The sequence below is a fragment of the Euprymna scolopes genome, chromosome 31 (assembly GCF_053919585.1).
Source record: "Euprymna scolopes isolate OS-2025 chromosome 31, ASM5391958v1, whole genome shotgun sequence".
Classification (NCBI taxonomy): Eukaryota; Metazoa; Mollusca; class Cephalopoda; order Sepiida; family Sepiolidae; genus Euprymna; species Euprymna scolopes.
This window is the reverse complement of record NC_136512.1, coordinates 32,227,979-32,240,755: the sequence shown is the minus strand read 5'-3', so window position 1 is coordinate 32,240,755 and position 12,777 is coordinate 32,227,979. Positions and strand designations below refer to the sequence as shown.

Here is a 12,777-nt window from a genome sequence, read left to right as displayed (position 1 = left end):
ACACATACATACATGCATACATACATTTAAACAGACAGGTGAAATTATATATATATGTACATATATCGACATATTGAATGGTGCAGAAAAGTCGATTTGCTATAGTAAACCAATTTCAACCTGGCATAATCTTATCGCTATATCGGCACATTCAACATACACAACTGTAATGTATAGTTTGTGTTTTTTTTTTAATAAAATATATTTAAGATATTTTCCACCTGGAAACGGCACGATTCATTGCTGGTTTATTTGAACATAAAATCAATCACCAAACATGCTCGTTTCGTTTTCGCTTCGTATATTCTCCTAATATTTGGCTAAACATTCCAATAAAGGCCGTCATGTTGTAATGTTTGTAAACGCATGTATTCGAATTTCTGCACATGCGCACATAAGACAATTCAGAACAAATGGCCGTCTTTCTAAAGCTTTTAAATCGCCGTTTTCCCCATAAAAAATGGTATCAAGTAATTAATGAGGAAAGAAAGGCCGTTTATTTGAAATGACGAAAGTTCGCCAAAGTGCAGAATAGATTTTATCATTTGACAAGAATAAAATGAAAAATGAAAGCTGAATGACTTTTAGAATAGAATTGTACATTTGTTACATGTAACTTCCCCCATTTTTTTTTCTTTTTCCTCACCCCGTTTTCCATCTTATTTTAGTCGACTGAATTTCCGCTATGGTTCACTTCTTTACAATTATTCTAAAATTTTGCCAATCGAATAAAATACTAAAATACTAGGTAAAAGTTCAGTAAGTGCCATATATATATATATATATATATATATATATATATATATATATATGGTACTTACTGAACACTTATATATATATATATATATATATATATATATATAAGTGTTCAGTAAGTACCATATATATATATATATATATATATATATATATATATATATATATATATATAAAGTAATAAGATTGATAATCTGAAAAAAAAAATGGTTTAAGGTTCCCAAAATTCATGACCTATTCATGGTATAACGAGAATAAAATACTAGGTAAAAGTTCAGTAAGTGACACTCTTCTGGAAGCTGAAGGTTCAATCCTTAGTGCGGGCGATACTCAAAATACGACTGCGAATTACTTAAGACTGATCAAACGAGAGGTGCCCTAGTGGATTAAATAGAGGGTTCCGTGCAGATTTCCGAGTCCGACAGAAAGATTCCCGAGTTTAACAAAATATACCTGAAGAAGGTTACATCGGCGAAACGTTGTGAAAATAGCACCCAAAATCAGAACAGTGGTTCTATTAATCCAAATATTTCAAATTGTCAATCCTTTTTTCAGAAACATAATATCGATAATTGATTTGGAATAGCCTATTTTTCTTCCATGTCAGTGTTTTTTTCTGATACCTTTCTTTTAGAGTGGATAGGTTTTCTCTTACTCATAAATATTCTTAAACATTCTTAAAAGTTAAAGAAGTTGTCATGTAATGAGTTGTTTCCATCGACTTTTGCAAGATAATTATCTAATAATAATATATTGTATACCCATTTTAAACATCACAGGAAATGCCAAATAAAGACGTGGCCGGAGATAGTTCAGTTTGGAAGTCAATTTTTTAAAAGTAAAATGGACATTGAACCGATGATGATGATGATGATGATAAATTAATCTGTCGTGAAAATAAGTAAGTTTATCGTCTTTTACGTTTCAGAAACCTAAACGTAGATTCCATAAACAAAGATTCTTTTTTAGAACTGCACGCCTGTGGAACTGTCTTCCATTTACCTGCTTTCCAGCTGATTACAATATGCTTGTCTTCAAGTCCAACGTAAACAAGTTCTTGATGAGCCATTCAACTTAAGTTAGCAAATTTACCGAATTTCCATTACTAACAATTACTATATTGTCCAATTGATTACTGTACACTCTTTAACCCTTATCCTCGACTGGCCTCTGGGCCTTGATATGTGGTGATGCCTATTTAAAAAAATGTATGGGCTATATATCGCGGCGTGGCTTCAACAATTCCTTTATTGCAAACTATTAGCTCGTACACGTGATCCCTTTAAATTCACGTGATCCCTATACCGGCATGTAAAACGTACGTTGAACTGCTGCTGCTGCTGATGATGATGAGTATAATTAATCCGTCGCAAAAAGTAATTACGTTTATCGTCTCTTAAATTCATAATGGACGTCATGCACCGGAAGCATACAAGTATGATCTCTTTCAGAAAACATGCTGGTACGAGCGTCAGACACATTGCTACCAATGGAAACATGACAATCTCAACTATTGTCGGAATTGGAAAAAAAGCTTAATATCACGGTACGCACAATATTAGGTTGAGGATGATATAGAAGATATAGAAGAAAATACAAATGTTTGATCCTATAAAGCAGAGCCGCACACGGAGACTATTCGAAATCGATGCTATACGAAAAGTAAGGATCATTTTTGCTTCATTAAATATTAACAACTTGTATAGGGTGATCCAACATGTATTGTCATCCACGGTATTGTTAATACAATTCACAATCTTTTCAGCAATTCTACTATATTCAGTACAATTAAACTCCAGTTTCTGCTGACTTATCCACCAAGTTTCACTTATAAATGTCCAACAGTCTTTGGTTTAATATAGTTTAATCTCAAAAACTTGTCAGCATAGAATCGTTAATAAAATTCATATTTTATGTATTCATTATTTTTGCGGATTATTATCTTAATCTTCATAATTGTTGTTGTTTCACCACGTTTCGGCCAACTCATCCTCTGACCTTCTTCATGTGATTAACCGCAACGGGATAGAAATGATGAGTCTTGTAACTTACCCCCAGTAGATGATAATTACTGGGGTTAAGTGTCAAGACTCAGCATTCCTATCCCGTTGCGGTTAATCACATAAAGAAGGCCAGAGGATGAGTTGTCCGAAATATGACGAAACAAAAACAGCAACTATAAAGATGAGGATAACAGTCCGCAAAACAAAAAAAAACAAAAAAACAGAAAACAAATACAAACAAACAAAAAAAATTAATGCGAAAATTATGAAGCCTCATCTCAAAGGATAAAAAACAAACACAAAACAAAAAATAAAATTCACAATTTTTACTGCAATCGAACCATATTTGGTAGAAATGAATTTGCGTCTATTCCTAACTTGCCCACTAAGTTTCGATTACAAAAGTCCAACAGTCTTTATTTTAACGCCATGCAGATACAATACTCTCTTAGCATTGCCCTTATTTATGCTTCGTTAACTCTATTAAGATCAGGAATAATCTGGAAGATGCTTGGATAGATATTTTCTTTGGGATAACCCCTGCCAAGAAAAATCTAGAGAGTTAAGGTGAAATAAGTGTGAAGTGCATTTAAGATCACACCTACTGATGAAACAATGATCAAAGTGTCCCATGTAACTGTAACTGAACGACGATACAACGAATACTATTGTACATTCATGATTGTAACTTGGTTGACAGATCCAGTATAAGCTGAAGTTTATTTGTACCAAATATATATTGGATTGTGAAAAGGATTGTCGTTGTCGATTTTATTTACGATTTCATAGGTGGCATTCTTTTTTTGGTGACCTTGTTCCAGCCAGGGCAACGTCGCCATCTCTTCTAAATGTAAAATCTTTGAAAGAAAAATTAAAAAGGATTGTTTTGACTGAATCTGTTTTAATCGTTATGGTTGGAAAAAGATAATCTTCATTATATTCCAGCGCACTTTCAATTAATCGCGACCCAAGAAGAACGCGAAGAAAATTCAGGATAGGCATTAAAGTCGCTTTATGGTATTTTGTTCAATATTATTGAATATAATAAATATTATTAAATAATGAATCATTTCGAGTTAAAATTCGAGTTTAGTTTTAAGATAAACACGATATCAGGCCAAATCCGATGCTCATTTTGTTTTGATTTAGCTTATTCTCTTAATGTTGATGCATTTTAAAGGCACTTTTCTCAATTTTGTATGCATGCTACTAAATGGATTTTAAATGGAATTGATTTTTCATTTAAAAATACTTTACAAAATCAGCAAAATAAACCTTTTTTTTTATGATTATACAGAATTTCTCTCGCATTTTTGATCGCAACCTTTATGCATTGCCTTTTAATTAAATAATAAACTAAAAACTGTTGGATATTTATTAGTGAGATTTGGTAGACAAGTCAGTACGTAGGTATATTTCTGTCAAATATATGGTTGGATTTGATTTTATTCTTTCTACCATTTGTTTCGTCTACCTTTTTCCTTCCTTTTTTTATCACTTTTTTGTCTTTCTTTTTCCTAAGAAACTAAATCTACGAAGGGCGTGCAATAAGTAATGCCACTGACCCACTTCCCATAGCAGTAGAGTAACGAAACTTGGCACAGTTATTAGTCTTTCTCTACATAGGAACCACCCAGAGGTATGCATTTCTCCCATAGTTTGATGCAGCTCTGGAAACACCCCAGGTTGGTCCTCCAACCACGACGTGACTTCAGAAATCAAGGCTGCATCATCTGGAAAAGGCTTTCCTTTCAAAAACAACTTAATGGCTGGGAAGAGGTGAAAGTCAGAGGGTGCAAGGTCAGAAGAGTAGGGAGGATGGGGAAGGATTTCATAACCACACGCCCGTGCTCCTGATCATGCGAGTTGTGGACCGGAGCGTTGTCCTGCATGAGGAGGGTACCGTTGCTGATCTATCCCGCCTCTTGATTTTGATAGCTTCCCTTAATTTCCTCAAAAGTGAAGCATAATAGGCTCCTGTAATTTTGGTGCCCTTTGCCAGGAAATCTGTCATCACTACTCCGCCTCGGTCCCAGAAGACTGTGAGCATGACCTTGCCAGCGGAGGGCTGCACCCTTGCCTTCTTTGAAGGTGGTGAGTCCAAGTGCTTCCACTGCATTGAATGGGCTTTGTTCTCTGGATCATAGTGATGGACCCAAGTTTCATCCTGTGTAATCAGTCTTTTGAAAAACTTTGACTCATCTTCTTGGCACATCTCCAAATTCATCCTCGAGCACTCGACGCGTTCTCGTTTCTGGAATGGTGTGAGCAACCTGGGAATCCATCTGGCAGATACCTTATGCATATGCAAATGGTCATGAATGATAGTTTCCACAGACCCTGTACTAATCTTCCAAAATGGCAGCCTCACCTTGACGGACAGATGCCTCATCAATGGCAGAAGGGGGGGGGCGACCAGGTCTGGGAGCTGTTTCCACAGACTTCCGGCCATGTTTGAATTCACGATGTCAGCGTTTTACAAGGTCATATGATGGGGCATTATCACCATAAGTTTGTTCATTTCATCAAAAGTCTCCTGTGGTGTGCGTCCTTTCAAATACAAAAACCGGATCACTGCTCGACATTCAACAGGCTCCATTTCACACCTGACTCAGTTCAAACACCTGTAAAACAGATACCACAATTATTTCAGAGCTGCAATTTGCCACATAACCCGTAAAGATATGAATCATTGCACATGCAAAATTTCAGCTAGATCAGACAACTGGAAGTGGGTCAGGGACATTACTTATTGCACGCCCCTCGTATTCCTCTTCTTCTCCCTTTTCTTCTCATTATTATTATTATTATAAATATTATTATTATTGTTATTGTTATTATTATTATTATTATTATTATTATTATTATTATTATTATTATTATTATTGGCTCACAAGGAGCTTTCACACAGATCATAAAGGAGATACTTGTGATTGAGAATAACCTGGGGCGTTCCCTGAAGCTGAGTGATAACAATCTCCCCAGATTTCCAGTACTCTCCACCTCTTTCGATAACATTTGCAAATGAATTTGCATTATCGCAACAGCCGCTTACCATTGATTTCTTGCTAGCAACGGCCATTGGTCTCCACTGGAGTTTGAGTGGCAATAAGCCTCCCCAAGGTACCAGTTCTCTTTGCATCTGTCCAGCATATATCTAGTCAGCGCTCTGTCCTCAATCTTTCCATCCTGCTTGAGCATTCTCGACTATTTTGCATCATTCTTTGGAGGGGGGCAGCGATTGGGTAATGAGAATGGGGATGGAGAACTTATTACATGGCGAACGCAAATATACCCAGCTACAGGTGGCGATTTTGAGGTCAAAGGTTAGCTCCCTAGAATAAAACCCACTAAAAATGCAGGTGCCGAAATATAGGAGGTGGTGACGTCACACCTTCGAGGAAATAAAGAAAATATTTTTTAGAAGTCAGTCCGGCGTTGTGAGCGATACAGACGAAATGCGTCCGACAAGGTATAGATAATCTAAGCGAGTGTTACCGTGAGATTTTGCCCGTTGTTCAATGATCAATGGCCACCTTTAAGACAAAGTTAAGTAAATTAAGTAATAAATAGTTAGTTATGTTGTCTCTCTCCCAATGAATAAACGCTTGCGCTAAATAAAACCTTTGAAAGGAAATGTCTATTATGTTTTCATACGCACGAGTAGTTTTATTCGTCTAGCTAAACAGATGCGGCCGCCTAAAACCACGAGTAGATCGCGGCCCACACATGGAAAATCGACAATCGAGAGAATGTAACAGCAGCACCTGCGTATGCATGGATATACACATTTATCCTATTATTTCCTTGATCGCTCACAAGCTAGAACGACATATGTAAAAGCACGCGCTTACGAAAGCGACGATGTGCGGTCTGTTATCCTTATATTTGTTGTCATAGTGGTTTGGTTTTCACAATGTTTCGACCAACTCATCCCCCGACCTTCTGCAGGTGATTAACTGCGACGGGATAGGGACGCTGAGTCTTGTAACTCATCCCCAGTAATTACTGCCTTCCATAGTTGTTGTTGTCACACCATGTTTTTTCCAATTAATCCTCTAGCCTGCTTGGGTAGGGTTGAAACCGCTATCTTCAGACAATGCTCACCTAGAACCGCAGAGATTCAATGCCTCTATCCACTACGCCACGGGCCACGCAGGGCGATCAAGGTTGGATTTTCTGGTTTTATAAAGCAAATTTTGTTTTCTTATGTGTGGTCTTCCATTGTCGGGTCTGTACTGAATGGTATTTTTGGTTTTTATTTTTGGAATCATTTGAGATGAGGCTTCATAATTTGTGCATTCATTTTGTTTTGCGAACCGTTATCCTCATCTTCATAGTTGTTGCTGTTTCAAAACGCTTCTCATCCGTTTCGACCAACTGGCCTTCTTCAGTTCGTGAAATAACAACAAATATGAGGCCAGAGGATGAGTTGGCCGAAACGTACTGAAACAATAACAACGTATAAAGATGAGGATAACAGTCCGTGAAAAGAATGAATGCACAAATTATGAAGCCTCATCTCAAAGGATTCCAAAAATAAAAGCAAAATAAACATTAATAATATTCCTTCTGATTTCTTCTTCTTCGGTTCATCTTCGTTAAAACTCGCACATTGAATGAAGGCATTTTAAGAATGGACGTATTTTTCCTTGTCCGCAAATGGATGTATCGTTCAGTGTCTTTAAATGGACGTATCTTTCACATTCCTTGAATGGACGTATCTTCCTTGTTCCCAAATAGGCGATTCGCGCCAAAGCGATTTTAATAATCCCAAGATACCGAAAACGTTTCCCACCGAAATCTTCTTATAGAAATGGCAATTCTTATCTTATGTCTGAATAGAGAATTTATCCAAGAGATGGCATCGACGAAGATAAACTAGAATGACACAATAATGACGTTACGAACTTACGCGAATTATATATATATATATATATATATATATATATATATATATATATATATATATATATATATATGTTACATTGAAATACACTCAGCTCTTTAGACTATTGTTCTAATCTCCTTTAAATTATATATATATATATATATATATATATATATATATATATATATATATATACACTGCGTATCATATTATTAACGAGTTTACATTTTTTAAAAATATTTAAGGAACGAGTGAATTAAAATCCATGAAACTTACAATACTATTCAGCTACTCCAGTCAGAAAATAAAAGTATTTAAAGCAGTATTAGCGAAACTATGGCAGAAGATAGGAATATATGTCGATTTCAGTGTGTCAAGTTAATAACGAGGTTGAGAAAAAGACACACTATACCCATAACTTGTTTATTGAAATAATATTCAAGCATTAAATGAACTAGGAAAAATCCTTGGAGCACAATAACTACATAGCAATTTCTACGCTGACATAATTAGTAGTGGATATGCGATTCTTTTTTATGAATGATTGTAAAAGACGTTGGTCTACATAATTAGTCAAATTTGTGATTTCTTCAATAGTTATTCCTCGCGATACCTCTTGGAGAGCATCCCACAACCCATCTTTGCTCTTAAATTGGCGCCCACTTGCATAGAGACGTCACTTCATGATAATCAAATCTGATGAACTCGCAGACCACTCCATTTTCCGTAGCCCAGAGAACCCCAGTTGTTGCAAACACTCTTTGCTTTTGTTTGCTGCATGGGAAGGGGCATTATCCTGCATAAAAATAATGGTTCTTCTGAACGCCAACCTTTGCTTCTTCAGCCATGGTTCAAAGTGCTCCTTCAGAAAAGCTATATAATCATTTGACGTTATTTTTTACGCCTTCTGGGACTCTCCATGGGCCAACTAAAGTACCTCCGATAATCCAAGACCAAATTATTATCCCACCACCACCACCACCACCACCACCACCACCTTGTTGCCGCCTTAAACGCTGATAACGCTGTGGTCCATCTAGGACCTATCTCTTGCTCCAGCCTTCTGGGCTATCAAGAGTGACACGCACTTCATCCGTGAACAAAACTTTGGAAAATCCGTTTTCATGTTGTCCTCTGTCAATTACAATCGGTTTTGTAAATGATGTTGCTTTCATGAAGGCTTTCTCACAGGCTTAACAGACTTTGCCACTTCTTTCATCAAGTACTTTTTGAGATATTCTTCAATCCGGCTTGGTCAAAGACTTCCCGACTTGTCTGCCCAAGATTCTTAACAACTTCACGTTTTATTTGAAGTAGAGAACGGTGTAAAACAACCGTAGATTTACCTTTATCAGCTCTCTTACGTATCTTTGTAGGGTTCTTCACAAAGTTCTTCACAGTTTGATCTTACCTTCCTATCATTTTCGATATATCGAGGGTAGTTTTACCTTTTGCTAGCTGTTCTGTAATAGTACTCTTTTCAGAACAACTAAAACCACCTTTACGTCCCATTTTATTGACGAAACAAACTGCCTTGTTAATAATTTGACATGCCTCAAATGTCGTGGATTCAGCAATTACGATGACAAGTTGTTTACATTGTGCGGAACAGAACGAAAATTTCACAGTACGCGCTGTTCAGCATTGCTAACGTTTCCGAATCTTTTGATATAAAACTATCGGTAAGTTTCTGAAACTGGTAAAAAATGTTATTTCGTTAATAATTTGACACGCAGTGTATATATATATATATATATATATATATATATATATATATATATATATATATATATATATATATATATATGTATATATATATTTATATATATATAATTATTATTCTTTTATTACCTACAGACACCAGCAGTGTTTCATGCTTACGCAATAATCAGTGTAGAAGATGACAATTTCTGCCGGTTGGGAGATTCGAACCCAGCCACGAAGCGACATTTGGCTCTATTTGCTAAGCCTCTAACTCCGGACCATCGATCAATGGCCACGGGGATGAAGGGGATTCACAACTAATAAACGCATAATTCGGGCACAGACATTAGACAACCCAGAAGGTTCTAACGAGCAGAAGCCATGAATGTTACCTAAACGCTAGTTGACTGCCTCTTAGTTTATATTTCCCATATATATATATATAAGTAAATTTTTGGTACAGCAAAATGGAAAGAGAAATTTCAGAGGAAACATAATTTAATTTAAATACAAAAAAAAAAAAAAAAAAAAACGGGCAGGTGAAATTATTAAAATTTCCTTAAGGCCTTATCGTCTGACCCTCTAAGAGGAAACGTCAGAATGATAAATTAAAAACTAAGAAACGAATGAGGAAAGAAGGGAATTTGGTTTCAGTTGGAAGACCAGTGAGAAAAAAAAACTCATTGTTCAGGTGGTTTTAAATCAATAAATATCTCCAACTGATGTTTCAAAATCTTTTAATAATTTCACCTGCCCGTTTTTTTTTTTGGTATTTAAATTAAATTATGTTTCCTCTGAAATATATATATATATATATATATATATATATATATATATATATATATATATATATATATATATATCTACATATATATATATCTACATATGTATCTATATATATATTTACATATATATATATGTATCTACATATATATATATATATATATCTACACACATACACACACACACACACACGCATATATATATATATATATATATATATATATATATATATATATATATATATATATATATATATATATAATGTAGCAATCGATAAATAAGTTTATATTTTTCAAAAACTTTTGAATGTTTGCTTCGAAACCTTAGCCATAAATAATTAAATTTCTACTGTAAATATTAACTTTTATGAGATATTATCTGGATTCACAAAGACCGCTATTTGAAATATTTGAAACCAAAATGTTAAATACTTTATAAGTATAACTTTATTAAGTTTATTGTAAACGAGAAACAAAAACTTTCGCATAATATGGAACCGATAGTATCGATATTGTTCTGAAATCATTTAAAAAAACTTTTCCTCATTATTGATCACTCTGATAGGGGTTTCGTTTACTAATCTTACAAATCTAATAATAATAATAATAATAATAATAATAATAATAATAATAACTCGAAGCATGGGGGAAAAGAAAATCTGGTTATTACGCACCCCCAACCCCGAACACAGTAAAACCTCGTTAAGACAAACGAACCATGTGCTGGCTCTAAAAATCTCAGTCTTGACGAAGTTGGTGTAGTTTAGTTTTCCTCAAGTAAAGTTTGGAATTCATCGCGATTAAAAGTAGGTCTCTGTTCTTAAAATTTAGAAATAGTACCCGGAGAGGACGTATCTTGCAACAGCAAAAGTCTTCATTAGGACTTATACTAAGTGAGTTCCCTCTATCGAACTAGAAGCTTACTCACACCTGAGAGAATCCTTTATCTCTATAAGGCCACCATTCGCCCATGCATGGAGGATTGTTGCCACATCTGAGCTGGTGTATCTACCACTAGCCTCTCCCTCTTGAATAGGGTCCAAAAAAGAGTTTTCAATCTAATAGGTCCCATATTGTCAACTAAGCTTGAACCCCTGTCTCATCGCCATAGTGTTGCATCTCTGTGCTTGTTTTACAGATATTTTAGTTGAATGTGATCTGATGAACTCATTGCACTTGTGTCCCCTAGGCGTACATATTTTCGACAAACCTCCTTTGCAACAAAATCTCACCCCTTCACTGTTGAGGACCCTAAATGCCAAAAAACACAGTTTCTTTTCTCGAACAGCTAGATTTGGAATTTCCTACTTGTTACCTGCTTCCCTGACTAAACTGACATGCAGAAGTTTGAATATAACATAAATCAATACGTTGGTAATCTTTATTAGGCATGGTCTCAAATAGTAGTCCCTTACGTCCAAGTGGCGATATGCCTTGTTAGGGGGGGGACGTCAGTATAAAAAATTACATATACTTAGAAATGTTTTTTTTCTGTGCGTGTATTGCTTACGTCTGTTCTTACTTGTACGTGCGATTGTGCACCTTGCCTCTCATCCAGATTTGAAGTAAACACTATCTCTGTGACAGAACTACAGGTAAAACTATTCTGGGCTGGGTGTTGCCACAAACACCACAATATGAAAAATGTAACCTATAAATAATAAGAAACGTGCGACCCAGAAGAAAGATGTGGGTTTCATGATCGGTGCTCCCTCGGTAGCCAGCATGAGGGACTCGGTCGTCATCCTGCGAATGTTAGCTGCTCTTCTAATTTCAGCAACAACAATATCACAGACATTGAGCAGGTAATTAATTATCCCATCTAATTTCATAGGCCAAAATAATACCAACGAAATACAGAGTAGCAAAAAAAAAAAAAAAAAAAAAGAAAGAAAAAACTTAAAGGAAAAGATGGAAAACAAAAAAAGAATAGACTGGTATTACAGAAGCCACTCCAAAGAACACGGTTATTGGAAACGGACGGAAGAGTTGTGGTACATATCCAGTGAATACCATACAACTGAACAAAGAATTGCAGACCAAGCACGACTTATTCTCAAGAGAGGGTGGATTTCAAGTCTAGAACCACTCGAAATACAACAAAGGATAATTGATACGGTCCTCACTAGAACCTCACACATAGAAATTCCATACGTAGATGACCAGCAAGACGTCAATACAGAGATCAGTGAGAACTATGAAAAAAAAGGAACCAAACGAGAATGAAGTAGCAACGTAGAAAACATCATAAAATACATATGATTTAATTGGAATTCATTATTGAGATGAGTATTATTTATTAATTTTATTTATTGCGGACTATTATCCTCATCTTTATTAGTTGTTGTTTCACGACGTTTCGGCCAACTATTCCTCTGGCCTTCGTCAGGTGGTAACCGCGACGGGATAGGAACTCCGATTCTCCTAACTGCATTCTTAACAATTACTGCCATCCATAGTTGTTGTCTCACAACGTTTTGGCCAAGTAAGCCTCTGGCCGGCTTTGGGTATGATTGAAACTGCTATCTCACCTGGAACCGTAGAGATTCAACGTCTTCATCCACTGCGCCACGGACAACTAAGAAAGATGAGGATAATAGTCCGCAATAAATAAAATTAATCTAACAATATGAACGAAGAA

The 12,777-nt window shown here is 35.7% G+C and overlaps 1 protein-coding gene across 3 annotated transcripts in view; it reads right to left on the bottom strand.

The window, feature by feature from the left end:
* Positions 1–12,777, bottom strand: part of LOC145255676 (transmembrane protein 272-like) — a 386,301-nt gene that overhangs the window by 69,874 nt on the left and 303,650 nt on the right. The gene's annotated exons all lie outside the window — the stretch shown is intronic.